The sequence below is a fragment of the Trichomycterus rosablanca genome, unplaced genomic scaffold (assembly GCF_030014385.1).
Source record: "Trichomycterus rosablanca isolate fTriRos1 unplaced genomic scaffold, fTriRos1.hap1 scaffold_267, whole genome shotgun sequence".
In the NCBI taxonomy this organism is placed as follows: domain Eukaryota; kingdom Metazoa; phylum Chordata; class Actinopteri; order Siluriformes; family Trichomycteridae; genus Trichomycterus; species Trichomycterus rosablanca.
This window is the reverse complement of record NW_026947095.1, coordinates 17,338-42,500: the sequence shown is the minus strand read 5'-3', so window position 1 is coordinate 42,500 and position 25,163 is coordinate 17,338. Positions and strand designations below refer to the sequence as shown.

Here is a 25,163-nt window from a genome sequence, read left to right as displayed (position 1 = left end):
TTTAAAGGCCTGTTATAGCTAGTCAGCCAGCTATCTGAGTGCTAGCCAGCTATCTGGGCTGGAATTACATTGGACGGCCTTTCATAGATTAGATAGATAGATAGATAGATAGATAGATAGATAGATAGATAGATAGATAGATAGATAGATAGATAGATAGATAGATAGATAGATAGATAGATAGATAGATAGATAGATAGATAGATAGATAGATAGATCCTTTATTATGCTAGCTAACTGCTAAATGACACTTCATGAATGGGGCTGAAACTCAAAAATAAAAAGCTTACAGCACTCAGTATTCCCAGGCAGTCTCCCATCTAGGTACTGACTGAGCCCAACCCTGCTTGGCTTCTGAGATCGGACGAGATCAGGCATTCCCAAGGTGGTTTGGCCGTAAGCGAAAGAAGCTGGATTTAAAGGCCTGTTATAGCTAGTCAGCCAGCTATCTGAGTGCTAGCCAGCTATCTGGGCAGGAATTACATTGGAAGGCCTTTCATAGATTAGATAGATAGATAGATAGATAGATAGATAGATAGATAGATAGATAGATAGATAGATAGATAGATAGATAGATAGATAGATAGGTAGGTAGGTAGGTAGGTAGGTAGGTAGGTAGGTAGGTAGGTAGGTAGGTAGGTAGGTAGGTAGATAGATAGATAGATAGATAGATAGATAGATAGATAGATAGATAGATAGATAGATTAGATAGATAGATAGATAGATAGATAGATAGATAGATAGATAGATAGATAGATAGATAGATAGATAGATAGATAGATAGATAGGTAGGTAGGTAGGTAGGTAGGTAGGTAGGTAGGTAGGTAGGTAGGTAGGCTGAAACTCAAAAATAAAAAGCTTACAGCACTCAGTATTCCCAGGCAGTCTCCCATCTAGGTACTGACTGAGCCCAACCCTGCTTGGCTTCTGAGATCGGACGAGATCAGGCGTTCCCAAGGTGGTTTGGCCGTAAGCGAAAGAAGCTGGATTTAAAGGCCTGTTATAGCTAGTCAGCCAGCTATCTGAGTGCTAGCCAGCTATCTGGGCTGGAATTACATTGGACGGCCTTTCATAGATTAGATAGATAGATAGATAGATAGATAGATAGATAGATAGATAGATAGATAGATAGATAGATAGATAGATAGATAGATAGATAGATAGATAGATAGATAGATAGATAGATAGATAGATAGATCCTTTATTATGCTAGCTAACTGCTAAATGACACTTCATGAATGGGGCTGAAACTCAAAAATAAAAAGCTTACAGCACTCAGTATTCCCAGGCAGTCTCCCATCTAGGTACTGACTGAGCCCAACCCTGCTTGGCTTCTGAGATCGGACGAGATCAGGCGTTCCCAAGGTGGTTTGGCCGTAAGCGAAAGAAGCTAGATTTAAAGGCCTGTTATAGCTAGTCAGCCAGCTATCTGAGTGCTAGCCAGCTATCTGGGCTGGAATTACATTGGACGGCCTTTCATAGATTAGATAGATAGATAGATAGATAGATAGATAGATAGATAGATAGATAGATAGATAGATAGATAGATAGATAGATAGGTAGGTAGGTAGGTAGGTAGGTAGGTAGGTAGGTAGGTAGGTAGGTAGGTAGGTAGATAGATAGATAGATAGATAGATTAGATAGATAGATAGATAGATAGATAGATAGATAGATAGATAGATAGATAGATAGATAGATTAGATAGATAGATAGATAGATAGATAGATAGATAGATAGATAGATAGATAGATAGATAGATAGATAGATAGATAGATAGATAGATAGATATATAGATAGATAGATAGATAGATAGATAGATAGATCCTTTATTATGCTAGCTAACTGCTAAATGACACTTCATGAATGGGGCTGAAACTCAAAAATAAAAAGCTTACAGCACTCAGTATTCCCAGGCAGTCTCCCATCTAGGTACTGACTGAGTCCAACCCTGCTTGGCTTCTGAGATCGGACGAGATCAGGCGTTCCCAAGGTGGTTTGGCCGTAAGCGAAAGAAGCTGGATTTAAAGGCCTGTTATAGCTAGTCAGCCAGCTATCTGAGTGCTAGCCAGCTATCTGGGCTGGAATTACATTGGACGGCCTTTCATAGATTAGATAGATAGATAGATAGATAGATAGATAGATAGATAGATAGATAGATAGATAGATAGATAGATAGATAGATAGATAGATAGATAGATAGATAGATAGATAGATAGATAGATAGATAGATAGATAGATAGATAGATAGATAGATAGATCCTTTATTATGCTAGCTAACTGCTAAATGACACTTCATGAATGGGGCTGAAACTCAAAAATAAAAAGCTTACAGCACTCAGTATTCCCAGGCAGTCTCCCATCTAGGTACTGACTGAGCCCAACCCTGCTTGGCTTCTGAGATCGGACGAGATCAGGCATTCCCAAGGTGGTTTGGCCGTAAGCGAAAGAAGCTGGATTTAAAGGCCTGTTATAGCTAGTCAGCCAGCTATCTGAGTGCTAGCCAGCTATCTGGGCAGGAATTACATTGGAAGGCCTTTCATAGATTAGATAGATAGATAGATAGATAGATAGATAGATAGATAGATAGATAGATAGATAGATAGATAGATAGATAGATAGGTAGGTAGGTAGGTAGGTAGGTAGGTAGGTAGGTAGGTAGGTAGGTAGGTAGATAGATAGATAGATAGATAGATAGATAGATAGATAGATAGATAGATAGATAGATTAGATAGATAGATAGATAGATAGATAGATAGATAGATAGATAGATAGATAGATAGATAGATAGATAGATAGATAGATAGATAGATAGATAGATAGATAGATAGATAGATCCTTTATTATGCTAGCTAACTGCTAAATGACACTTCATGAATGGGGCTGAAACTCAAAAATAAAAAGCTTACAGCACTCAGTATTCCCAGGCAGTCTCCCATCTAGGTACTGACTGAGCCCAACCCTGCTTGGCTTCTGAGATCGGACGAGATCAGGCGTTCCCAAGGTGGTTTGGCCGTAAGCGAAAGAAGCTGGATTTAAAGGCCTGTTATAGCTAGTCAGCCAGCTATCTGAGTGCTAGCCAGCTATCTGGGCTGGAATTACATTGGACGGCCTTTCATAGATTAGATAGATAGATAGATAGATAGATAGATAGATAGATAGATAGATAGATAGATAGATAGATAGATAGATAGATAGATAGATAGATAGATAGATAGATAGATAGATAGATAGATAGATAGATAGATAGATAGATCCTTTATTATGCTAGCTAACTGCTAAATGACACTTCATGAATGGGGCTGAAACTCAAAAATAAAAAGCTTACAGCACTCAGTATTCCCAGGCAGTCTCCCATCTAGGTACTGACTGAGCCCAACCCTGCTTGGCTTCTGAGATCGGACGAGATCAGGCGTTCCCAAGGTGGTTTGGCCGTAAGCGAAAGAAGCTGGATTTAAAGGCCTGTTATAGCTAGTCAGCCAGCTATCTGAGTGCTAGCCAGCTATCTGGGCTGGAATTACATTGGACGGCCTTTCATAGATTAGATAGATAGATAGATAGATAGATAGATAGATAGATAGATAGATAGATAGATAGATAGATAGATAGATAGATAGATAGATAGATAGATAGGTAGGTAGGTAGGTAGGTAGGTAGGTAGGTAGGTAGGTAGGTAGGTAGGTAGATAGATAGATAGATAGATAGATAGATAGATAGATAGATTAGATAGATAGATAGATAGATAGATAGATAGATAGATAGATAGATAGATAGATAGATAGATAGATAGATAGATAGATAGATAGATAGATAGATAGATAGATAGATAGATAGATAGATGATAGGTAGGTAGGTAGGTAGGTAGGTAGGTAGGTAGGTAGATAGATAGATAGATAGAATCTGTCTCGCGTGTGTATAAAAAGCTTACAGCACTCAGTATTCCCAGGCAGTCTCCCATCTAGGTACTGACTGAGCCCAACCCTGCTTGGCTTCTGAGATCGGACGAGATCAGGCGTTCCCAAGGTGGTTTGGCCGTAAGCGAAAGAAGCTGGATTTAAAGGCCTGTTATAGCTAGTCAGCCAGCTATCTGAGTGCTAGCCAGCTATCTGGGCTGGAATTACATTGGACGGCCTTTCATAGATTAGATAGATAGATAGATAGATAGATAGATAGATAGATAGATAGATAGATAGATAGATAGATAGATAGATAGATAGATAGATAGATAGATAGATAGATAGATAGATAGATAGATAGATAGATAGATAGATCCTTTATTATGCTAGCTAACTGCTAAATGACACTTCATGAATGGGGCTGAAACTCAAAAATAAAAAGCTTACAGCACTCAGTATTCCCAGGCAGTCTCCCATCTAGGTACTGACTGAGCCCAACCCTGCTTGGCTTCTGAGATCGGACGAGATCAGGCGTTCCCAAGGTGGTTTGGCCGTAAGCGAAAGAAGCTAGATTTAAAGGCCTGTTATAGCTAGTCAGCCAGCTATCTGAGTGCTAGCCAGCTATCTGGGCTGGAATTACATTGGACGGCCTTTCATAGATTAGATAGATAGATAGATAGATAGATAGATAGATAGATAGATAGATAGATAGATAGATAGATAGATAGATAGATAGATAGATAGATAGATAGATAGATAGATAGATAGATAGATAGATAGATAGATAGATAGATAGATAGATCCTTTATTATGCTAGCTAACTGCTAAATGACACTTCATGAATGGGGCTGAAACTCAAAAATAAAAAGCTTACAGCACTCAGTATTCCCAGGCAGTCTCCCATCTAGGTACTGACTGAGCCCAACCCTGCTTGGCTTCTGAGATCGGACGAGATCAGGCGTTCCCAAGGTGGTTTGGCCGTAAGCGAAAGAAGCTGGATTTAAAGGCCTGTTATAGCTAGTCAGCCAGCTATCTGAGTGCTAGCCAGCTATCTGGGCTGGAATTACATTGGACGGCCTTTCATAGATTAGATAGATAGATAGATAGATAGATAGATAGATAGATAGATAGATAGATAGATAGATAGATAGATAGATAGATAGATAGGTAGATAGATAGATAGATAGATAGATAGATAGATAGATAGATAGATAGATAGATAGATAGATAGATAGATTAGATAGATAGATAGATAGATAGATAGATAGATAGATAGATAGATAGATAGATAGATAGATAGATAGATAGATAGATAGGTAGGTAGGTAGGTAGGTAGATAGATAGATAGATAGATAGATAGATAGATAGATAGATAGATTAGATAGATAGATAGATAGATAGATAGATAGATAGATAGATAGATAGATAGATAGATAGATAGATAGATAGATAGATAGATAGATAGATAGATAGATAGATAGATAGATAGATAGATAGATCCTTTATTATGCTAGCTAACTGCTAAATGACACTTCATGAATGGGGCTGAAACTCAAAAATAAAAAGCTTACAGCACTCAGTATTCCCAGGCAGTCTCCCATCTAGGTACTGACTGAGCCCAACCCTGCTTGGCTTCTGAGATCGGACGAGATCAGGCGTTCCCAAGGTGGTTTGGCCGTAAGCGAAAGAAGCTGGATTTAAAGGCCTGTTATAGCTAGTCAGCCAGCTATCTGAGTGCTAGCCAGCTATCTGGGCTGGAATTACATTGGACGGCCTTTCATAGATTAGATAGATAGATAGATAGATAGATAGATAGATAGATAGATAGATAGATAGATAGATAGATAGATAGATAGATAGGTAGGTAGGTAGGTAGGTAGGTAGGTAGGTAGGTAGGTAGGTAGGTAGGTAGGTAGATAGATAGATAGATAGATAGATAGATAGATAGATAGATAGATAGATTAGATAGATAGATAGATAGATAGATAGATAGATAGATAGATAGATAGATAGATAGATAGATAGATAGATAGATAGATAGATAGATAGATAGATAGATAGATAGATCCTTTATTATGCTAGCTAACTGCTAAATGACACTTCATGAATGGGGCTGAAACTCAAAAATAAAAAGCTTACAGCACTCAGTATTCCCAGGCAGTCTCCCATCTAGGTACTGACTGAGCCCAACCCTGCTTGGCTTCTGAGATCGGACGAGATCAGGCGTTCCCAAGGTGGTTTGGCCGTAAGCGAAAGAAGCTGGATTTAAAGGCCTGTTATAGCTAGTCAGCCAGCTATCTGAGTGCTAGCCAGCTATCTGGGCTGGAATTACATTGGACGGCCTTTCATAGATTAGATAGATAGATAGATAGATAGATAGATAGATAGATAGATAGATAGATAGATAGATAGATAGATAGATAGATAGATAGATAGATAGATAGATCCTTTATTATGCTAGCTAACTGCTAAATGACACTTCATGAATGGGGCTGAAACTCAAAAATAAAAAGCTTACAGCACTCAGTATTCCCAGGCAGTCTCCCATCTAGGTACTGACTGAGCCCAACCCTGCTTGGCTTCTGAGATCGGACGAGATCAGGCGTTCCCAAGGTGGTTTGGCCGTAAGCGAAAGAAGCTAGATTTAAAGGCCTGTTATAGCTAGTCAGCCAGCTATCTGAGTGCTAGCCAGCTATCTGGGCTGGAATTACATTGGACGGCCTTTCATAGATTAGATAGATAGATAGATAGATAGATAGATAGATAGATAGATAGATAGATAGATAGATAGATAGATAGATAGATAGATAGATAGATAGATAGATAGATAGATAGATAGATAGATAGATAGATAGATAGATAGATCCTTTATTATGCTAGCTAACTGCTAAATGACACTTCATGAATGGGGCTGAAACTCAAAAATAAAAAGCTTACAGCACTCAGTATTGTCTCCCATCTAGGTACTGACTGAGCCCAACCCTGCTTGGCTTCTGAGATCGGACGAGATCAGGCGTTCCCAAGGTGGTTTGGCCGTAAGCGAAAGAAGCTGGATTTAAAGGCCTGTTATAGCTAGTCAGCCAGCTATCTGAGTGCTAGCCAGCTATCTGGGCTGGAATTACATTGGACGGCCTTTCATAGATTAGATAGATAGATAGATAGATAGATAGATAGATAGATAGATAGATAGATAGATAGATAGATAGATAGGTAGATAGATAGATAGATAGATAGATAGATAGATAGATAGATAGATAGATAGATAGATAGATAGATAGATAGATAGATAGATTAGATAGATAGATAGATAGATAGATAGATAGATAGATAGATAGATAGATAGATAGATAGGTAGGTAGGTAGGTAGGTAGATAGATAGATAGATAGATAGATAGATAGATAGATAGATAGATAGATAGATAGATAGATAGATAGATTAGATAGATAGATAGATAGATAGATAGATAGATAGATAGATAGATAGATAGATAGATAGATAGATAGATAGATAGATAGATAGATAGATAGATAGATAGATCCTTTATTATGCTAGCTAACTGCTAAATGACACTTCATGAATGGGGCTGAAACTCAAAAATAAAAAGCTTACAGCACTCAGTATTCCCAGGCAGTCTCCCATCTAGGTACTGACTGAGCCCAACCCTGCTTGGCTTCTGAGATCGGACGAGATCAGGCGTTCCCAAGGTGGTTTGGCCGTAAGCGAAAGAAGCTGGATTTAAAGGCCTGTTATAGCTAGTCAGCCAGCTATCTGAGTGCTAGCCAGCTATCTGGGCTGGAATTACATTGGAAGGCCTTTCATAGATAGATAGATAGATAGATAGATAGATAGATAGATAGATAGATAGATAGATAGATAGATAGATAGATAGATAGATAGATAGATAGATAGATAGATAGATAGATAGATAGGTAGGTAGGTAGGTAGGTAGGTAGGTAGGTAGGTAGGTAGGTAGGTAGGTAGGTAGGTAGGTAGGTAGGTAGGTAGGTAGGTAGGTAGGTAGGTAGGTAGGTAGGTAGATAGATAGATAGATAGATAGATAGATAGATAGATAGATAGATTAGATAGATAGATAGATAGATAGATAGATAGATAGATAGATAGATAGATAGATAGATAGATAGATAGATAGATAGATAGATAGATAGATAGATAGATAGATAGATAGATAGATAGATCCTTTATTATGCTAGCTAACTGCTAAATGACACTTCATGAATGGGGCTGAAACTCAAAAATAAAAAGCTTACAGCACTCAGTATTCCCAGGCAGTCTCCCATCTAGGTACTGACTGAGCCCAACCCTGCTTGGCTTCTGAGATCGGACGAGATCAGGCGTTCCCAAGGTGGTTTGGCCGTAAGCGAAAGAAGCTGGATTTAAAGGCCTGTTATAGCTAGTCAGCCAGCTATCTGAGTGCTAGCCAGCTATCTGGGCTGGAATTACATTGGACGGCCTTTCATAGATTAGATAGATAGATAGATAGATAGATAGATAGATAGATAGATAGATAGATAGATAGATAGATAGATAGATAGATAGATAGATAGATAGATAGATAGATAGATAGATAGATAGATAGATAGATAGATAGATAGATAGATAGATCCTTTATTATGCTAGCTAACTGCTAAATGACACTTCATGAATGGGGCTGAAACTCAAAAATAAAAAGCTTACAGCACTCAGTATTCCCAGGCAGTCTCCCATCTAGGTACTGACTGAGCCCAACCCTGCTTGGCTTCTGAGATCGGACGAGATCAGGCGTTCCCAAGGTGGTTTGGCCGTAAGCGAAAGAAGCTGGATTTAAAGGCCTGTTATAGCTAGTCAGCCAGCTATCTGAGTGCTAGCCAGCTATCTGGGCTGGAATTACATTGGACGGCCTTTCATAGATTAGATAGATAGATAGATAGATAGATAGATAGATAGATAGATAGATAGATAGATAGATAGGTAGGTAGGTAGGTAGGTAGGTAGGTAGGTAGGTAGGTAGGTAGGTAGGTAGGTAGGTAGGTAGATAGATAGATAGATAGATAGATAGATAGATAGATAGATAGATAGATAGATAGATAGATAGATAGATAGATAGATTAGATAGATAGATAGATAGATAGATAGATAGATAGATAGATAGATAGATAGATAGATAGATAGATAGATAGATAGATAGATAGATAGATAGATAGATAGATAGATAGGTAGGTAGGTAGGTAGGTAGATAGATAGATAGATAGATAGATTAGATAGATAGATAGATAGATAGATAGATAGATAGATAGATAGATAGATAGATAGATAGATAGATAGATAGATAGATAGATAGATTAGATAGATAGATAGATAGATAGATAGATAGATAGATAGATAGATAGATAGATAGATAGATAGATAGATAGATAGATAGATAGATAGATAGATAGATAGATAGATAGATCCTTTATTATGCTAGCTAACTGCTAAATGACACTTCATGAATGGGGCTGAAACTCAAAAATAAAAAGCTTACAGCACTCAGTATTCCCAGGCAGTCTCCCATCTAGGTACTGACTGAGCCCAACCCTGCTTGGCTTCTGAGATCGGACGAGATCAGGCGTTCCCAAGGTGGTTTGGCCGTAAGCGAAAGAAGCTGGATTTAAAGGCCTGTTATAGCTAGTCAGCCAGCTATCTGAGTGCTAGCCAGCTATCTGGGCTGGAATTACATTGGACGGCCTTTCATAGATTAGATAGATAGATAGATAGATAGATAGATAGATAGATAGATAGATAGATAGATAGATAGATAGATAGATAGATAGATAGATAGATAGATAGATAGGTAGGTAGGTAGGTAGGTAGGTAGGTAGGTAGGTAGGTAGGTAGGTAGGTAGGTAGGTAGATAGATAGATAGATAGATAGATAGATAGATAGATAGATAGATAGATAGATAGATAGATAGATAGATAGGTAGGTAGGTAGGTAGATAGATAGATAGATAGATTAGATAGATAGATAGATAGATAGATAGATAGATAGATAGATAGATAGATAGATAGATAGATAGATAGATAGATAGATAGATAGATAGATTAGATAGATAGATAGATAGATAGATAGATAGATAGATAGATAGATAGATAGATAGATAGATAGATAGATAGATAGATAGATAGATAGATAGATAGATAGATCCTTTATTATGCTAGCTAACTGCTAAATGACACTTCATGAATGGGGCTGAAACTCAAAAATAAAAAGCTTACAGCACTCAGTATTCCCAGGCAGTCTCCCATCTAGGTACTGACTGAGCCCAACCCTGCTTGGCTTCTGAGATCGGACGAGATCAGGCGTTCCCAAGGTGGTTTGGCCGTAAGCGAAAGAAGCTGGATTTAAAGGCCTGTTATAGCTAGTCAGCCAGCTATCTGAGTGCTAGCCAGCTATCTGGGCTGGAATTACATTGGACGGCCTTTCATAGATTAGATAGATAGATAGATAGATAGATAGATAGATAGATAGATAGATAGATAGATAGATAGATAGATAGATAGATAGATAGATAGATAGATAGATAGATAGATAGATAGATAGATAGATAGATAGATAGATCCTTTATTATGCTAGCTAACTGCTAAATGACACTTCATGAATGGGGCTGAAACTCAAAAATAAAAAGCTTACAGCACTCAGTATTCCCAGGCAGTCTCCCATCTAGGTACTGACTGAGCCCAACCCTGCTTGGCTTCTGAGATCGGACGAGATCAGGCATTCCCAAGGTGGTTTGGCCGTAAGCGAAAGAAGCTGGATTTAAAGGCCTGTTATAGCTAGTCAGCCAGCTATCTGAGTGCTAGCCAGCTATCTGGGCAGGAATTACATTGGAAGGCCTTTCATAGATTAGATAGATAGATAGATAGATAGATAGATAGATAGATAGATAGATAGATAGATAGATAGATAGATAGATAGATAGATAGATAGATAGGTAGGTAGGTAGGTAGGTAGGTAGGTAGGTAGGTAGGTAGGTAGGTAGGTAGATAGATAGATAGATAGATAGATAGATAGATAGATAGATAGATAGATAGATAGATTAGATAGATAGATAGATAGATAGATAGATAGATAGATAGATAGATAGATAGATAGATAGATAGATAGATAGATAGATAGATAGATAGATAGATAGATAGATAGATAGATAGATAGATCCTTTATTATGCTAGCTAACTGCTAAATGACACTTCATGAATGGGGCTGAAACTCAAAAATAAAAAGCTTACAGCACTCAGTATTCCCAGGCAGTCTCCCATCTAGGTACTGACTGAGCCCAACCCTGCTTGGCTTCTGAGATCGGACGAGATCAGGCGTTCCCAAGGTGGTTTGGCCGTAAGCGAAAGAAGCTGGATTTAAAGGCCTGTTATAGCTAGTCAGCCAGCTATCTGAGTGCTAGCCAGCTATCTGGGCTGGAATTACATTGGACGGCCTTTCATAGATTAGATAGATAGATAGATAGATAGATAGATAGATAGATAGATAGATAGATAGATAGATAGATAGATAGATAGATAGATAGATAGATAGATAGATAGATAGATAGATAGATAGATCCTTTATTATGCTAGCTAACTGCTAAATGACACTTCATGAATGGGGCTGAAACTCAAAAATAAAAAGCTTACAGCACTCAGTATTCCCAGGCAGTCTCCCATCTAGGTACTGACTGAGCCCAACCCTGCTTGGCTTCTGAGATCGGACGAGATCAGGCATTCCCAAGGTGGTTTGGCCGTAAGCGAAAGAAGCTGGATTTAAAGGCCTGTTATAGCTAGTCAGCCAGCTATCTGAGTGCTAGCCAGCTATCTGGGCTGGAATTACATTGGACGGCCTTTCATAGATTAGATAGATAGATAGATAGATAGATAGATAGATAGATAGATAGATAGATAGATAGATAGATAGATAGATAGATAGATAGATAGATAGATAGATAGATAGGTAGATAGATAGATAGATAGATAGATAGATAGATAGATAGATAGATAGATAGATAGATAGATAGATAGATAGATAGATTAGATAGATATATAGATAGATAGATAGATAGATAGATAGATAGATAGATAGATAGATAGATAGATAGATAGATAGATAGATAGATAGATAGATAGATAGATAGATAGATAGATAGATAGGTAGGTAGGTAGGTAGGTAGATAGATAGATAGATAGATAGATAGATAGATAGATAGATAGATAGATAGATAGATAGATAGATTAGATAGATAGATAGATAGATAGATAGATAGATAGATAGATAGATAGATAGATAGATAGATAGATAGATAGATAGATAGATAGATAGATAGATCCTTTATTATGCTAGCTAACTGCTAAATGACACTTCATGAATGGGGCTGAAACTCAAAAATAAAAAGCTTACAGCACTCAGTATTCCCAGGCAGTCTCCCATCTAGGTACTGACTGAGCCCAACCCTGCTTGGCTTCTGAGATCGGACGAGATCAGGCATTCCCAAGGTGGTTTGGCCGTAAGCGAAAGAAGCTGGATTTAAAGGCCTGTTATAGCTAGTCAGCCAGCTATCTGAGTGCTAGCCAGCTATCTGGGCTGGAATTACATTGGACGGCCTTTCATAGATTAGATAGATAGATAGATAGATAGATAGATAGATAGATAGATAGATAGATAGATAGATAGATAGATAGATAGATAGATAGATAGATAGATAGATAGATAGATAGATAGATAGATTAGATAGATAGATAGATAGATAGATAGATAGATAGATAGATAGATAGATAGATAGATAGATAGATAGATAGATAGGTAGGTAGGTAGGTAGGTAGATAGATAGATAGATAGATAGATAGATAGATAGATAGATAGATAGATAGATAGATAGATAGATAGATAGATTAGATAGATAGATAGATAGATAGATAGATAGATAGATAGATAGATAGATAGATAGATAGATAGATAGATAGATAGATAGATAGATAGATAGATAGATAGATAGATAGATCCTTTATTATGCTAGCTAACTGCTAAATGACACTTCATGAATGGGGCTGAAACTCAAAAATAAAAAGCTTACAGCACTCAGTATTCCCAGGCAGTCTCCCATCTAGGTACTGACTGAGCCCAACCCTGCTTGGCTTCTGAGATCGGACGAGATCAGGCGTTCCCAAGGTGGTTTGGCCGTAAGCGAAAGAAGCTGGATTTAAAGGCCTGTTATAGCTAGTCAGCCAGCTATCTGAGTGCTAGCCAGCTATCTGGGCTGGACTTACATCGGAAGGCCTTTCATAGATAGATAGATAGATAGATAGATAGATAGATAGATAGATAGATAGATAGATAGATAGATAGATAGATAGATAGATAGATAGATAGATAGATAGATAGATAGATAGATAGGTAGGTAGGTAGGTAGGTAGGTAGGTAGGTAGGTAGGTAGGTAGGTAGGTAGGTAGGTAGGTAGGTAGGTAGGTAGGTAGGTAGGTAGGTAGGTAGGTAGGTAGGTAGGTAGGTAGGTAGGTAGGTAGGTAGGTAGATAGAGATAGATAGATAGATAGATAGATAGATAGATAGATAGATAGATAGATAGATAGATAGATAGATAGATAGATAGATAGATAGATAGATAGATAGATAGATAGATAGATAGATAGATAGATAGATAGATCCTTTATTATGCTAGCTAACTGCTAAATGACACTTCATGAATGGGGCTGAAACTCAAAAATAAAAAGCTTACAGCACTCAGTATTCCCAGGCAGTCTCCCATCTAGGTACTGACTGAGCCCAACCCTGCTTGGCTTCTGAGATCGGACGAGATCAGGCGTTCCCAAGGTGGTTTGGCCGTAAGCGAAATAAGCTGGATTTAAAGGCCTGTTATAGCTAGTCAGCCAGCTATCTGAGTGCTAGCCAGCTATCTGGGCTGGAATTACATTGGACGGCCTTTCATAGATTAGATAGATAGATAGATAGATAGATAGATAGATAGATAGATAGATAGATAGATAGATAGATAGATAGATAGATAGATAGATAGATAGATAGATAGATAGATAGATAGATAGATAGATAGATAGATAGATAGATCCTTTATTATGCTAGCTAACTGCTAAATGACACTTCATGAATGGGGCTGAAACTCAAAAATAAAAAGCTTACAGCACTCAGTATTCCCAGGCAGTCTCCCATCTAGGTACTGACTGAGCCCAACCCTGCTTGGCTTCTGAGATCGGACGAGATCAGGCGTTCCCAAGGTGGTTTGGCCGTAAGCGAAAGAAGCTAGATTTAAAGGCCTGTTATAGCTAGTCAGCCAGCTATCTGAGTGCTAGCCAGCTATCTGGGCTGGAATTACATTGGACGGCCTTTCATAGATTAGATAGATAGATAGATAGATAGATAGATAGATAGATAGATAGATAGATAGATAGATAGATAGATAGATAGATAGATAGATAGATAGATAGATAGATAGATAGATAGATAGATAGATAGATAGATAGATCCTTTATTATGCTAGCTAACTGCTAAATGACACTTCATGAATGGGGCTGAAACTCAAAAATAAAAAGCTTACAGCACTCAGTATTCCCAGGCAGTCTCCCATCTAGGTACTGACTGAGCCCAACCCTGCTTGGCTTCTGAGATCGGACGAGATCAGGCGTTCCCAAGGTGGTTTGGCCGTAAGCGAAAGAAGCTGGATTTAAAGGCCTGTTATAGCTAGTCAGCCAGCTATCTGAGTGCTAGCCAGCTATCTGGGCTGGAATTACATTGGAAGGCCTTTCATAGATAGATAGATAGATAGATAGATAGATAGATAGATAGATAGATAGATAGATAGATAGATAGATAGATAGATAGATAGATAGATAGATAGATAGATAGATAGATAGATAGATAGATAGATAGATAGATAGATAGATAGATAGGTAGGTAGGTAGGTAGGTAGGTAGGTAGATAGATAGATAGATAGATAGATAGATAGATAGATAGATAGGTAGGTAGGTAGGTAGGTAGGTAGGTAGGTAGGTAGGTAGGTAGGTAGGTAGGTAGGTAGGTAGGTAGGTAGGTAGATAGATAGATAGATAGATAGATTAGATAGATAGATAGATAGATAGATAGATAGATAGATAGATAGATAGATAGATAGATAGATAGATAGATAGATAGATAGATAGATAGATAGATAGATAGATAGATAGATAGATAGATAGATAGATAGATAGATAGATAGATAGATAGATAGATAGATAGATAGATAGATAGATAGATAGATTAGATAGATAGGATAGATAGATAGATAGATAGATAGATAGATAGATAGATAGATAGATAGATAGATAGATAGATAGATAGATAGATAGATAGATAGATAGATAGATAGATAGATAGATAGATAGATAGATCCTTTATTATGCTAGCTAACTGCTAAATGACACTTCATGAATGGGGCTGAAACTCAAAAATAAAAAGCTTACAGCACTCAGTATTCCCAGGCAGTCTCCCATCTAGGTACTGACTGAGCCCAACCCTGCTTGGCTTCTGAGATCGGACGAGATCAGGCGTTCCCAAGGTGGTTTGGCCGTAAGCGAAAGAAGCTGGATTTAAAGGCCTGTTATAGCTAGTCAGCCAGCTATCTGAGTGCTAGCCAGCTATCTGGGCTGGAATTACATTGGACGGCCTTTCATAGATTAGATAGATAGATAGATAGATAGATAGATAGATAGATAGATAGATAGATAGATAGATAGATAGATAGATAGATAGATAGATAGATAGATAGATAGATAGATAGATAGATAGATAGATAGATAGATCCTTTATTATGCTAGCTAACTGCTAAATGACACTTCATGAATGGGGCTGAAACTCAAAAATAAAAAGCTTACAGCACTCAGTATTCCCAGGCAGTCTCCCATCTAGGTACTGACTGAGCCCAACCCTGCTTGGCTTCTGAGATCGGACGAGATCAGGCGTTCCCAAGGTGGTTTGGCCGTAAGCGAAAGAAGCTGGATTTAAAGGCCTGTTATAGCTAGTCAGCCAGCTATCTGAGTGCTAGCCAGCTATCTGGGCTGGAATTACATTGGACGGCCTTTCATAGATTAGATAGATAGATAGATAGATAGATAGATAGATAGATAGATAGATAGATAGATAGATAGATAGATAGATAGATAGATAGATAGATAGGTAGGTAGGTAGGTAGGTAGGTAGGTAGGTAGGTAGGTAGGTAGGTAGGTAGGTAGGTAGATAGATAGATAGATAGATAGATAGATAGATAGATAGATAGATAGATAGATAGATAGATTAGATAGATAGATAGATAGATAGATAGATAGATAGATAGATAGATAGATAGATAGATAGATAGATAGATAGATAGATAGATAGATAGATAGATAGATAGATAGATAGATAGATAGATAGATAGATAGATCCTTTATTATGCTAGCTAACTGCTAAATGACACTTCATGAATGGGGCTGAAACTCAAAAATAAAAAGCTTACAGCACTCAGTATTCCCAGGCAGTCTCCCATCTAGGTACTGACTGAGCCCAACCCTGCTTGGCTTCTGAGATCGGACGAGATCAGGCGTTCCCAAGGTGGTTTGGCCGTAAGCGAAAGAAGCTGGATTTAAAGGCCTGTTATAGCTAGTCAGCCAGCTATCTGAGTGCTAGCCAGCTATCTGGGCTGGAATTACATTGGACGGCCTTTCATAGATTAGATAGATAGATAGATAGATAGATAGATAGATAGATAGATAGATAGATAGATAGATAGATAGATAGATAGATAGATAGATAGATAGATAGATAGATAGATAGATAGATAGATCCTTTATTATGCTAGCTAACTGCTAAATGACACTTCATGAATGGGGCTGAAACTCAAAAATAAAAAGCTTACAGCACTCAGTATTCCCAGGCAGTCTCCCATCTAGGTACTGACTGAGCCCAACCCTGCTTGGCTTCTGAGATCGGACGAGATCAGGCGTTCCCAAGGTGGTTTGGCCGTAAGCGAAAGAAGCTGGATTTAAAGGCCTGTTATAGCTAGTCAGCCAGCTATCTGAGTGCTAGCCAGCTATCTGGGCTGGAATTACATTGGACGGCCTTTCATAGATTAGATAGATAGATAGATAGATAGATAGATAGATAGATAGATAGATAGATAGATAGATAGATAGATAGATAGGTAGATAGATAGATAGATAGATAGATAGATAGATAGATAGATAGATAGATAGATAGATAGATAGATAGATTAGATAGATAGATAGATAGATAGATAGATAGATAGATAGATAGATAGATAGATAGATAGATAGATAGATAGATAGATAGATAGATAGGTAGGTAGGTAGGTAGGTAGGTAGGTAGGTAGGTAGGTAGATAGATAGATAGATAGATAGATAGATAGATAGATAGATAGATAGATAGATAGATAGATAGATAGATTAGATAGATAGATAGATAGATAGATAGATAGATAGATAGATAGATAGATAGATAGATAGATAGATAGATAGATAGATAGATAGATAGATCCTTTATTATGCTAGCTAACTGCTAAATGACACTTCATGAATGGGGCTGAAACTCAAAAATAAAAAGCTTACAGCACTCAGTATTCCCAGGCAGTCTCCCATCTAGGTACTGACTGAGCCCAACCCTGCTTGGCTTCTGAGATCGGACGAGATCAGGCGTTCCCAAGGTGGTTTGGCCGTAAGCGAAAGAAGCTGGATTTAAAGGCCTGTTATAGCTAGTCAGCCAGCTATCTGAGTGCTAGCCAGCTATCTGGGCTGGAATTACATTGGAAGGCCTTTCATAGATAGATAGATAGATAGATAGATAGATAGATAGATAGATAGATAGATAGATAGATAGATAGATAGATAGATAGATAGATAGATAGATAGATAGATAGATAGATAGATAGATAGATAGATAGGTAGGTAGGTAGGTAGGTAGGTAGGTAGGTAGGTAGGTAGGTAGGTAGGTAGGTAGGTAGGTAGGTAGGTAGATAGATAGATAGATAGATTAGATAGATAGATAGATAGATAGATAGATAGATAGATAGATAGATAGATAGATAGATAGATAGATAGATAGATAGATAGATAGATAGATAGATAGATAGATAGATAGATAGATTAGATAGATAGATAGATAGATAGATAGATAGATAGATAGATAGATAGATAGATAGATAGATAGATAGATAGATAGATAGATAGATAGATAGATAGATAGATAGATAGATAGATAGATAGATAGATAGATAGATAGATAGATAGATCCTTTATTATGCTAGCTAACTGCTAAATGACACTTCATGAATGGGGCTGAAACTCAAAAATAAAAAGCTTACAGCACTCAGTATTCCCAGGCAGTCTCCCATCTAGGTACTGACTGAGCCCAACCCTGCTTGGCTTCTGAGATCGGACGAGATCAGGCGTTCCCAAGGTGGTTTGGCCGTAAGCGAAAGAAGCTGGATTTAAAGGCCTGTTATAGCTAGTCAGCCAGCTATCTGAGTGCTAGCCAGCTATCTGGGCTGGAATTACATTGGACGGCCTTTCATAGATTAGATAGATAGATAGATAGATAGATAGATAGATAGATAGATAGATAGATAGATAGATAGATAGATAGATAGATAGATAGATAGATAGATAGATAGATAGATAGATAGATAGATCCTTTATTATGCTAGCTAACTGCTAAATGACACTTCATGAATGGGGCTGAAACTCAAAAATAAAAAGCTTACAGCACTCAGTATTCCCAGGCAGTCTCCCATCTAGGTACTGACTGAGCCCAACCCTGCTTGGCTTCTGAGATCGGACGAGATCAGGCATTCCCAAGGTGGTTTGGCCGTAAGCGAAAGAAGCTGGATTTAAAGGCCTGTTATAGCTAGTCAGCCAGCTATCTGAGTGCTAGCCAGCTATCTGGGCTGGAATTACATTGGAAGGCCTTTCATAGATTAGATAGATAGATAGATAGATAGATAGATAGATAGATAGATAGATAGATAGATAGATAGATAGATAGATAGATAGATAGATAGATAGATAGATAGATAGATAGATAGATAGATTAGATAGATAGATAGATAGATAGATAGATAGATAGATAGATAGATAGATAGATAGATAGATAGATAGATAGATAGATAGATAGATAGATAGATAGATAGATCCTTTATTATGCTAGCTAACTGCTAAATGACACTTCATGAATGGGGCTGAAACTCAAAAATAAAAAGCTTACAGCACTCAGTATTCCCAGGCAGTCTCCCATCTAGGTACTGACTGAGCCCAACCCTGCTTGGCTTCTGAGATCGGACGAGATCAGGCGTTCCCAAGGTGGTTTGGCCGTAAGCGAAAGAAGCTGGATTTAAAGGCCTGTTATAGCTAGTCAGCCAGCTATCTGAGTGCTAGCCAGCTATCTGGGCTGGAATTACATTGGAAGGCCTTTCATAGATTAGATAGATAGATAGATAGATAGATAGATAGATAGATAGATAGATAGATAGATAGATAGATAGATAGATAGATAGATAGATAGATAGATAGATAGATAGATAGATAGATAGATAGATAGATAGATAGATCCTTTATTATGCTAGCTAACTGCTAAATGACACTTCATGAATGGGGCTGAAACTCAAAAATAAAAAGCTTACAGCACTCAGTATTCCCAGGCAGTCTCCCATCTAGGTACTGACTGAGCCCAACCCTGCTTGGCTTCTGAGATCGGACGAGATCAGGCGTTCCCAAGGTGGTTTGGCCGTAAGCGAAAGAAGCTGGATTTAAAGGCCTGTTATAGCTAGTCAGCCAGCTATCTGAGTGCTAGCCAGCTATCTGGGCTGGATTTACATTGGAAGGCCTTTTATAGATAGATAGATAGATAGATAGATAGATAGATAGATAGATAGATAGATAGATAGATAGATAGATAGATAGATAGATAGATAGATAGATAGATAGATAGATAGATAGATAGATAGATAGATAGATAGATAGATAGATAGATAGATAGATAGATAGATAGATAGATAGATAGATAGATAGATAGATAGATAGATACTTTATTATGCTAGCTAACAGCTAAATGACACTTCATGAATGGGGCTGAAACCAAAAAATAAAAAGCTTACAGCACTCAGTATTCCCAGGCGGTCTCCCATCTAGGTACTGACTGAGCCCAACCCTGCTTGGCTTCTGAGATCGGACGAGATTTTTTTTTTTTTTTTTTTTTTTTTTTTTTTTTTTTTTTTTTTTTTTTTTTTATTTAATTTAGCAATCATTCACATAAGTACAGTAAAAGCATAAATACATTGAAAGTTACAACAATACTTTTCTGTTCATATTAAAAACATTGCTTTGTTAAATTACCAGGTTCATTTAATAACATTACATGTTTTTAAAAACAATCCGGTAAAATAATATTACATTCTTTCCAATTAAAATCAATGAAAGGATTGTTTCTTACCACCAGTTCTTCAAACTCTAGTAATTTTGATTCATTATAAAAATAATAATATAAATCTTTAAAAGTATTCTGAAGTTTTTGTTTAAAAATTCGACATATTGGTAAAATTATCCCTTTTTGTTTTGTTATTGTTCTGCGGATGTGTATAGAGTACCTTGCAACTGATAAAATGAGATTTAAAACAAACGTGTTATTTGATTTTGTTTTGTTTCCAAATAGTAACAAGGGTTCCCATGCAGGTTGTTTTTCTTCTGTGTCTTCTAAAAAGTGTGCTGTTATCTTTTGCAGTTTTGCATTAAAACATTTTAGTTCATTACAATAAAAGAACATATGTTTTAGACCTTCATCTTCCTTAAAACATATTTTGCATATTGGAGTTTCTGATAAATTTATTTTGTATAGTCTTAGTTCATTAAAAATTGTATTATGTTTCAATAAAAAATCAAAGTTTTCCAATTGTAGGTTTTTAAGTTTCTGATATGTATTTTTCCAGATGTTTTTAACTTCTAGATCTGGAAATAGCCTGCTCCAGTATGCATTTGCTTTGGGCTCTATCCACATCTTTTCTAGTAATAATTCATATATAGTTTTTAGTTTACATTCTTCAAATTCTTTTGTTGTCTTTTTTGTTCGTACTTTTATTTTGGGTTCATGATTTTTTTCTTCTTTTTTATTTTCCTCAATTTCTTTCATCCATTCAGATGGTATCGCTTGTTTTATTTGTTGATAGTGTTTTTCAACTTGCTTAATGTGTATTTTTACTTCTTTTTCGTTGATTAGATCATAGCATGCTTGTGTAGGTAAAAAACCAGGTATTACTTCATAAAAAATATCTTTTACTTGTTTTATTCCTGCTTGGAACCATCTCTTAATAGGTATCTCCTTGCTTTCAATTTTTATGTTTGGGTTAAAAAAGAGGGGTTGATTCATGATTTGTTCCTTTCCATTTGGAATAAAAACAATAAAATCCATAAAATCACCCCATGCTTTTAAAACCTCTTTATAAAACTCTGGTATTTCTTGTGTCATGTCTTCTTTTAATCTCATGTATAGAGTGTTTGTTTTTAAATCTTCTCCTCCACATTTATTTAAAATTATTCTAAAATATTCTTTCCATCCTTGTTTGTTTTCATCTAAAAATTTTCTTATTACTTTTACTCTCATAGCTTTTACTCTTGTTTCTATATCGATTAAACCCAGGCCTCCCTTCTTTTTCGGTCCTATTATTGAATTATATGCTATTTTAGACGGTTTACCATCCCATAGAAAGTCGACGATAAAAGCTTTTATTTGTTTTAAAACCCACTGTGGGACACTGGTGACATTTAGAGCGTACCATGCTTTAGAGAGAAACAAAGTGTTGAGAATTAAAATTTTCCCCCCTAAAAATAATTGCCTCATTTTCCAAAAGTTTAATCTTGTTTTCATTTTAATTAAAATATCTTCCCAGATTATTTCTCTATCTTTTTTCTCAGTGTCTCCCATCCTAATGCCTAAAATTTTAAAACTGTTTTCTTCTTTAAAAGGTATTGTGTTTGGCAAATTTTGTGCTTTTCCTATTTTTATGTAAACTGATTTCTCCATATTGATTTTTGCTCCCGACCCTTCACAGAATTGTTTTAAAATGTTTATTGCATTATGTACGCTCTCGATGTCACGCAGTATAAAAGTTGTATCGTCGGCATATTGAAAAATTTTTTGTTCCGTTTTGTTCATTAAAATCCCTTTTATGCTTCTTTCTTCATTAATTGCAAGCCCTAGTGGTTCAGCAGCTAGTGTATACAGTAATGCTGACAAAGGGCATCCTTGTCTTATTGATCTTTTTATTGGAATAAACTCTGTTAAAAAACCATTAACTTTTACACAACTCATAGTATTTGTATATAAAATTTTTAGCCAGCTTTTAAAATATTCTCCAAACCCCAGTGTTTCTAAAAGATTGAAAAGGTAGTCATGTTCTATTCTATCAAATGCTTTTTCAAAGTCAATGCTTACTAGGTATCCCTCTATGTTTTTTCCTTTCATGTACCATATCGTATCTCTTATGTTACTCACTGTATCTGAGATGTCCCTCCCCAACACACTGTATGTCTGGTTTGTTGTTATAATTTGTGGTAAAATCTCTTTTAGTCTGTTTGCTAAAACCTTTGCTAAAATTTTGTAATCCGTATTTAGGAGGCTTATTGGTCTAAAATTTTTCAAATCATTTTTGTTTCCTTTCTTTTTATATATGATTTTAATTAAACCTTTTTTCATACTTTCTGTTAACTGCCCGTTTTCTTGAATTTCTTTAAAAACGGTAAGTAATATTGGTGTTAAAATAGATTTAAAAGTTTTATAAAATTCTGATGGTAAACCGTCTAGGCCTGGGCTTTTTCCATTATTAAGGCTGTCTATTGCTTTTTCTATTTCGTTTTCAGTGATTTCCTCATCACATATTTCTTTATTTTCCTCTGTTAGTTTAATTTTTATTTTTTCATTTAAAAATGTTTCTTCTTCTTTATTTATTCTTTTATTTTTAAAAAGTTCCTCATAGAAATTGTATACTTCCTTTAAAATCTTTTCTTTTTCATCTATTATTTTCCCATCTTTTCTTTTTATATTTTTAATTAAATCTGCATTTCTCTTTGTTTTTTCTAGATCAAAAAAGAATTTATTACATTTTTCTCCATCTATTGTATATTTTGTTCTGCTTCTAATCATAGCCCCTTTACATTTTTCCTCTATTATTTCTTTTAGTGCTTCTTCTAATTGGATAATTTTTTCTAATTCTCCTTCATCATTTGTCCATTTTTCCAGCTCCTTCTGCAAATCTTTTCTAATTTTCATTTCGTTGTCTCTTTTTGTTTTTTGGATTTTTCTCGAGTATCTGATTGCATGTATTTTAATATCCCTCTTTACATTATCCCACCATATCCTTTTATTTTCTATAAACAGGTCACAATCTAGATTATTTAAAATAATGTTCTCGATTTCTATTTTAAAAATCCAATCTTTTAAAATCTCTGTATTTAAAATCCAGGTACCAGGTCCTCTTTCTACATCGATCAGGTTTAATTTGATTTCTAAAATTTCATGGTCACTTTCTGCGTATTTTTTATATATTGATTTTAGGATGTTATTTTCATATTGTTTATTTATCAGACATAGATCAATTCGGCTTTGTTTTAATATCCCGTTTACTATTTGTCTCCTTGAAAAATCTCTTTTATCCTTATTTCTTTTTTCCCATATCTCTAATAAATTATGTTTTTGCATTAATGCATATAATTCATCTCTTCCTTTATCTTCTTTAAATACCATTGAATTATCTAAATCAGTTTTCTTTAAAACAGTGTTAAAATCTCCAATTAATATTGTGTTACTCCATGTGTCCATTAAAACACTTATATTTGCAAAAAAAAATTTCTTTTCATTTTCTTCATTTGGCGCATGTAAATTACATATTGTTATATCCCTATCTTTTGTTTTTATTTTGAGTGTTAAAACTCTTCCTTCATTATCAGTGTATATTATATTTGTTGTGTCATAAAAACCTTTTTTTAATAAAATCGCTACGCCTCTTTTTTGCTTTGGATCATTATTAAAATATATTTCACCATCCCATATTTTTTGATAATAATTTGCCCGTTCATCACTCCATTTTGTTTCTTGTAAACATAAAATATCAGTCGACTTTGTCTGTTCTAATAGTTTTCGTAGCTTCTCTGTTCTGCTCAAACCTCGTGCATTTAAAGATGTTAAGGTTAGAGTGCTCATGAGGTTGAGCAGAATAAAAAACTCCTTAATCACTTTCATTTGAGTTCTTATATATTCCTTTTCTCTTCATTTTTAACTGTTCATGTCTTTTATTAGCCTCTATAATATTCGGCGTGACTTTCTTCGATATACGACGGCGTGTCAGACTCACCGGAATGAAAAGTTCTTCGCTGGTCTCCTCTCTTTCCCTTTTGCTTTTTTCGTTAGGTCTGTCTTCTGTATTGTCCAGTTCGAGTTCCATTGTGTTTAATTCCGTTTCGGGGTCCTGTGATGTTTGTGTCCTCGTGATTTCGTGCACTGTGTCGTTATTTTCTGTGTTTTGAATGTCCATGTTCTGATCTTTCTCAGGGTTTGCGTTTTCCTGTTCTGATGTCCTCTGTGTTGTGTTGGTCTGTTGGTCATTCTCCTCCTCCTGCCCGATTTCCATCTTTTCAGCATTTTCGCAGCTGGTGGTCTCCTTATCACTCTCCGCATCGCTCTCCGCTGTCTCGCGCCGCTCTTCTATATCCGGCTCGTGTTCACAGGTACACCTGATCATCGCCCGGTTGCAGTCCGGACATTTCGTTGAGACGCAGTCCCGAGCATAGTGTCCCTGTTGCAGGCATTCCCTGCAGGTGAGCTGGGGACAGCTCCTCATAACATGCTCCGCTGACATGCAGAGTCTGCAGACTTTAACCTGTCGGTCATGTATGATTCTGAAATACTGAGGGCCGTCCCCAGTCTCGAACCTTGTGCTATATGGTAGGGACACTACCTCTTTAGGGAATTTCACCCTAATGAACCTCGTTCCGTCGGCAATGGTGGTGTTCGGGTAGAAACGGCGCTTGAGCGGGAGAACAGGAGTCACTCCCCACTTTATTAGCTTGACCAGGATTTCTGCGTCAGATATGTACGTCGGGAGGTTAAGGAATGAGACCATCAGCTCTGTTGTGGTTAATCTTCTGATGTCACATATTTGTCCTTTTATTTCTACTCCATCAAGCAACTCCTCACACAGATTTTCATTT

The 25,163-nt window shown here is 36.6% G+C and overlaps 35 non-coding genes and 1 pseudogene across 35 annotated transcripts; all 36 read right to left on the bottom strand.

Moving 5' to 3' along the window:
• Window positions 1–283: 283 nt before the first annotated feature.
• On the bottom strand, window positions 284–402 carry LOC134307327 (5S ribosomal RNA). Its single transcript, XR_010009847.1, has one exon. It is a non-coding gene; the product is annotated as a 5S ribosomal RNA (ribosomal RNA).
• A 454-nt stretch (window positions 403–856) lies between these two features.
• On the bottom strand, window positions 857–975 carry LOC134307313 (5S ribosomal RNA). Its single transcript, XR_010009834.1, has one exon. It is a non-coding gene; the product is annotated as a 5S ribosomal RNA (ribosomal RNA).
• Window positions 976–1,263: 288 nt separating this feature from the next.
• On the bottom strand, window positions 1,264–1,382 carry LOC134307312 (5S ribosomal RNA). The gene has a single exon (XR_010009833.1). It is a non-coding gene; the product is annotated as a 5S ribosomal RNA (ribosomal RNA).
• A 506-nt stretch (window positions 1,383–1,888) lies between these two features.
• Window positions 1,889–2,007, bottom strand: LOC134307330 (5S ribosomal RNA). The gene has a single exon (XR_010009850.1). It is a non-coding gene; the product is annotated as a 5S ribosomal RNA (ribosomal RNA).
• A 316-nt stretch (window positions 2,008–2,323) lies between these two features.
• Window positions 2,324–2,442, bottom strand: LOC134307326 (5S ribosomal RNA). The gene has a single exon (XR_010009846.1). It is a non-coding gene; the product is annotated as a 5S ribosomal RNA (ribosomal RNA).
• A 457-nt stretch (window positions 2,443–2,899) lies between these two features.
• On the bottom strand, window positions 2,900–3,018 carry LOC134307311 (5S ribosomal RNA). Its single transcript, XR_010009832.1, has one exon. It is a non-coding gene; the product is annotated as a 5S ribosomal RNA (ribosomal RNA).
• A 300-nt stretch (window positions 3,019–3,318) lies between these two features.
• On the bottom strand, window positions 3,319–3,437 carry LOC134307309 (5S ribosomal RNA). The gene has a single exon (XR_010009831.1). It is a non-coding gene; the product is annotated as a 5S ribosomal RNA (ribosomal RNA).
• Window positions 3,438–3,918: 481 nt separating this feature from the next.
• LOC134307308 (5S ribosomal RNA) lies at window positions 3,919–4,037 on the bottom strand. The gene has a single exon (XR_010009830.1). It is a non-coding gene; the product is annotated as a 5S ribosomal RNA (ribosomal RNA).
• A 296-nt stretch (window positions 4,038–4,333) lies between these two features.
• On the bottom strand, window positions 4,334–4,452 carry LOC134307307 (5S ribosomal RNA). Its single transcript, XR_010009829.1, has one exon. It is a non-coding gene; the product is annotated as a 5S ribosomal RNA (ribosomal RNA).
• A 308-nt stretch (window positions 4,453–4,760) lies between these two features.
• Window positions 4,761–4,879, bottom strand: LOC134307306 (5S ribosomal RNA). The gene has a single exon (XR_010009828.1). It is a non-coding gene; the product is annotated as a 5S ribosomal RNA (ribosomal RNA).
• A 578-nt stretch (window positions 4,880–5,457) lies between these two features.
• Window positions 5,458–5,576, bottom strand: LOC134307303 (5S ribosomal RNA). Its single transcript, XR_010009826.1, has one exon. It is a non-coding gene; the product is annotated as a 5S ribosomal RNA (ribosomal RNA).
• Window positions 5,577–6,025: 449 nt separating this feature from the next.
• Window positions 6,026–6,144, bottom strand: LOC134307302 (5S ribosomal RNA). The gene has a single exon (XR_010009825.1). It is a non-coding gene; the product is annotated as a 5S ribosomal RNA (ribosomal RNA).
• Window positions 6,145–6,404: 260 nt separating this feature from the next.
• On the bottom strand, window positions 6,405–6,523 carry LOC134307301 (5S ribosomal RNA). Its single transcript, XR_010009824.1, has one exon. It is a non-coding gene; the product is annotated as a 5S ribosomal RNA (ribosomal RNA).
• A 300-nt stretch (window positions 6,524–6,823) lies between these two features.
• LOC134307334 (5S ribosomal RNA) lies at window positions 6,824–6,934 on the bottom strand (annotated as a pseudogene).
• A 562-nt stretch (window positions 6,935–7,496) lies between these two features.
• Window positions 7,497–7,615, bottom strand: LOC134307300 (5S ribosomal RNA). The gene has a single exon (XR_010009823.1). It is a non-coding gene; the product is annotated as a 5S ribosomal RNA (ribosomal RNA).
• A 540-nt stretch (window positions 7,616–8,155) lies between these two features.
• Window positions 8,156–8,274, bottom strand: LOC134307299 (5S ribosomal RNA). The gene has a single exon (XR_010009822.1). It is a non-coding gene; the product is annotated as a 5S ribosomal RNA (ribosomal RNA).
• Window positions 8,275–8,582: 308 nt separating this feature from the next.
• LOC134307384 (5S ribosomal RNA) lies at window positions 8,583–8,701 on the bottom strand. The gene has a single exon (XR_010009897.1). It is a non-coding gene; the product is annotated as a 5S ribosomal RNA (ribosomal RNA).
• Window positions 8,702–9,408: 707 nt separating this feature from the next.
• Window positions 9,409–9,527, bottom strand: LOC134307383 (5S ribosomal RNA). Its single transcript, XR_010009896.1, has one exon. It is a non-coding gene; the product is annotated as a 5S ribosomal RNA (ribosomal RNA).
• A 614-nt stretch (window positions 9,528–10,141) lies between these two features.
• LOC134307382 (5S ribosomal RNA) lies at window positions 10,142–10,260 on the bottom strand. Its single transcript, XR_010009895.1, has one exon. It is a non-coding gene; the product is annotated as a 5S ribosomal RNA (ribosomal RNA).
• Window positions 10,261–10,556: 296 nt separating this feature from the next.
• On the bottom strand, window positions 10,557–10,675 carry LOC134307325 (5S ribosomal RNA). The gene has a single exon (XR_010009845.1). It is a non-coding gene; the product is annotated as a 5S ribosomal RNA (ribosomal RNA).
• A 477-nt stretch (window positions 10,676–11,152) lies between these two features.
• LOC134307381 (5S ribosomal RNA) lies at window positions 11,153–11,271 on the bottom strand. Its single transcript, XR_010009894.1, has one exon. It is a non-coding gene; the product is annotated as a 5S ribosomal RNA (ribosomal RNA).
• Window positions 11,272–11,551: 280 nt separating this feature from the next.
• Window positions 11,552–11,670, bottom strand: LOC134307324 (5S ribosomal RNA). The gene has a single exon (XR_010009844.1). It is a non-coding gene; the product is annotated as a 5S ribosomal RNA (ribosomal RNA).
• Window positions 11,671–12,308: 638 nt separating this feature from the next.
• On the bottom strand, window positions 12,309–12,427 carry LOC134307323 (5S ribosomal RNA). The gene has a single exon (XR_010009843.1). It is a non-coding gene; the product is annotated as a 5S ribosomal RNA (ribosomal RNA).
• A 554-nt stretch (window positions 12,428–12,981) lies between these two features.
• LOC134307380 (5S ribosomal RNA) lies at window positions 12,982–13,100 on the bottom strand. Its single transcript, XR_010009893.1, has one exon. It is a non-coding gene; the product is annotated as a 5S ribosomal RNA (ribosomal RNA).
• A 541-nt stretch (window positions 13,101–13,641) lies between these two features.
• Window positions 13,642–13,760, bottom strand: LOC134307378 (5S ribosomal RNA). The gene has a single exon (XR_010009891.1). It is a non-coding gene; the product is annotated as a 5S ribosomal RNA (ribosomal RNA).
• A 300-nt stretch (window positions 13,761–14,060) lies between these two features.
• On the bottom strand, window positions 14,061–14,179 carry LOC134307377 (5S ribosomal RNA). Its single transcript, XR_010009890.1, has one exon. It is a non-coding gene; the product is annotated as a 5S ribosomal RNA (ribosomal RNA).
• A 296-nt stretch (window positions 14,180–14,475) lies between these two features.
• LOC134307376 (5S ribosomal RNA) lies at window positions 14,476–14,594 on the bottom strand. The gene has a single exon (XR_010009889.1). It is a non-coding gene; the product is annotated as a 5S ribosomal RNA (ribosomal RNA).
• Window positions 14,595–15,376: 782 nt separating this feature from the next.
• Window positions 15,377–15,495, bottom strand: LOC134307375 (5S ribosomal RNA). Its single transcript, XR_010009888.1, has one exon. It is a non-coding gene; the product is annotated as a 5S ribosomal RNA (ribosomal RNA).
• A 292-nt stretch (window positions 15,496–15,787) lies between these two features.
• LOC134307374 (5S ribosomal RNA) lies at window positions 15,788–15,906 on the bottom strand. The gene has a single exon (XR_010009887.1). It is a non-coding gene; the product is annotated as a 5S ribosomal RNA (ribosomal RNA).
• A 501-nt stretch (window positions 15,907–16,407) lies between these two features.
• LOC134307373 (5S ribosomal RNA) lies at window positions 16,408–16,526 on the bottom strand. The gene has a single exon (XR_010009886.1). It is a non-coding gene; the product is annotated as a 5S ribosomal RNA (ribosomal RNA).
• A 280-nt stretch (window positions 16,527–16,806) lies between these two features.
• LOC134307372 (5S ribosomal RNA) lies at window positions 16,807–16,925 on the bottom strand. The gene has a single exon (XR_010009885.1). It is a non-coding gene; the product is annotated as a 5S ribosomal RNA (ribosomal RNA).
• A 590-nt stretch (window positions 16,926–17,515) lies between these two features.
• On the bottom strand, window positions 17,516–17,634 carry LOC134307371 (5S ribosomal RNA). Its single transcript, XR_010009884.1, has one exon. It is a non-coding gene; the product is annotated as a 5S ribosomal RNA (ribosomal RNA).
• Window positions 17,635–18,267: 633 nt separating this feature from the next.
• Window positions 18,268–18,386, bottom strand: LOC134307369 (5S ribosomal RNA). The gene has a single exon (XR_010009883.1). It is a non-coding gene; the product is annotated as a 5S ribosomal RNA (ribosomal RNA).
• A 280-nt stretch (window positions 18,387–18,666) lies between these two features.
• LOC134307322 (5S ribosomal RNA) lies at window positions 18,667–18,785 on the bottom strand. Its single transcript, XR_010009842.1, has one exon. It is a non-coding gene; the product is annotated as a 5S ribosomal RNA (ribosomal RNA).
• Window positions 18,786–19,166: 381 nt separating this feature from the next.
• On the bottom strand, window positions 19,167–19,285 carry LOC134307368 (5S ribosomal RNA). Its single transcript, XR_010009882.1, has one exon. It is a non-coding gene; the product is annotated as a 5S ribosomal RNA (ribosomal RNA).
• Window positions 19,286–19,581: 296 nt separating this feature from the next.
• LOC134307366 (5S ribosomal RNA) lies at window positions 19,582–19,700 on the bottom strand. Its single transcript, XR_010009880.1, has one exon. It is a non-coding gene; the product is annotated as a 5S ribosomal RNA (ribosomal RNA).
• Between the last annotated feature and the right edge of the window lie 5,463 nt (window positions 19,701–25,163).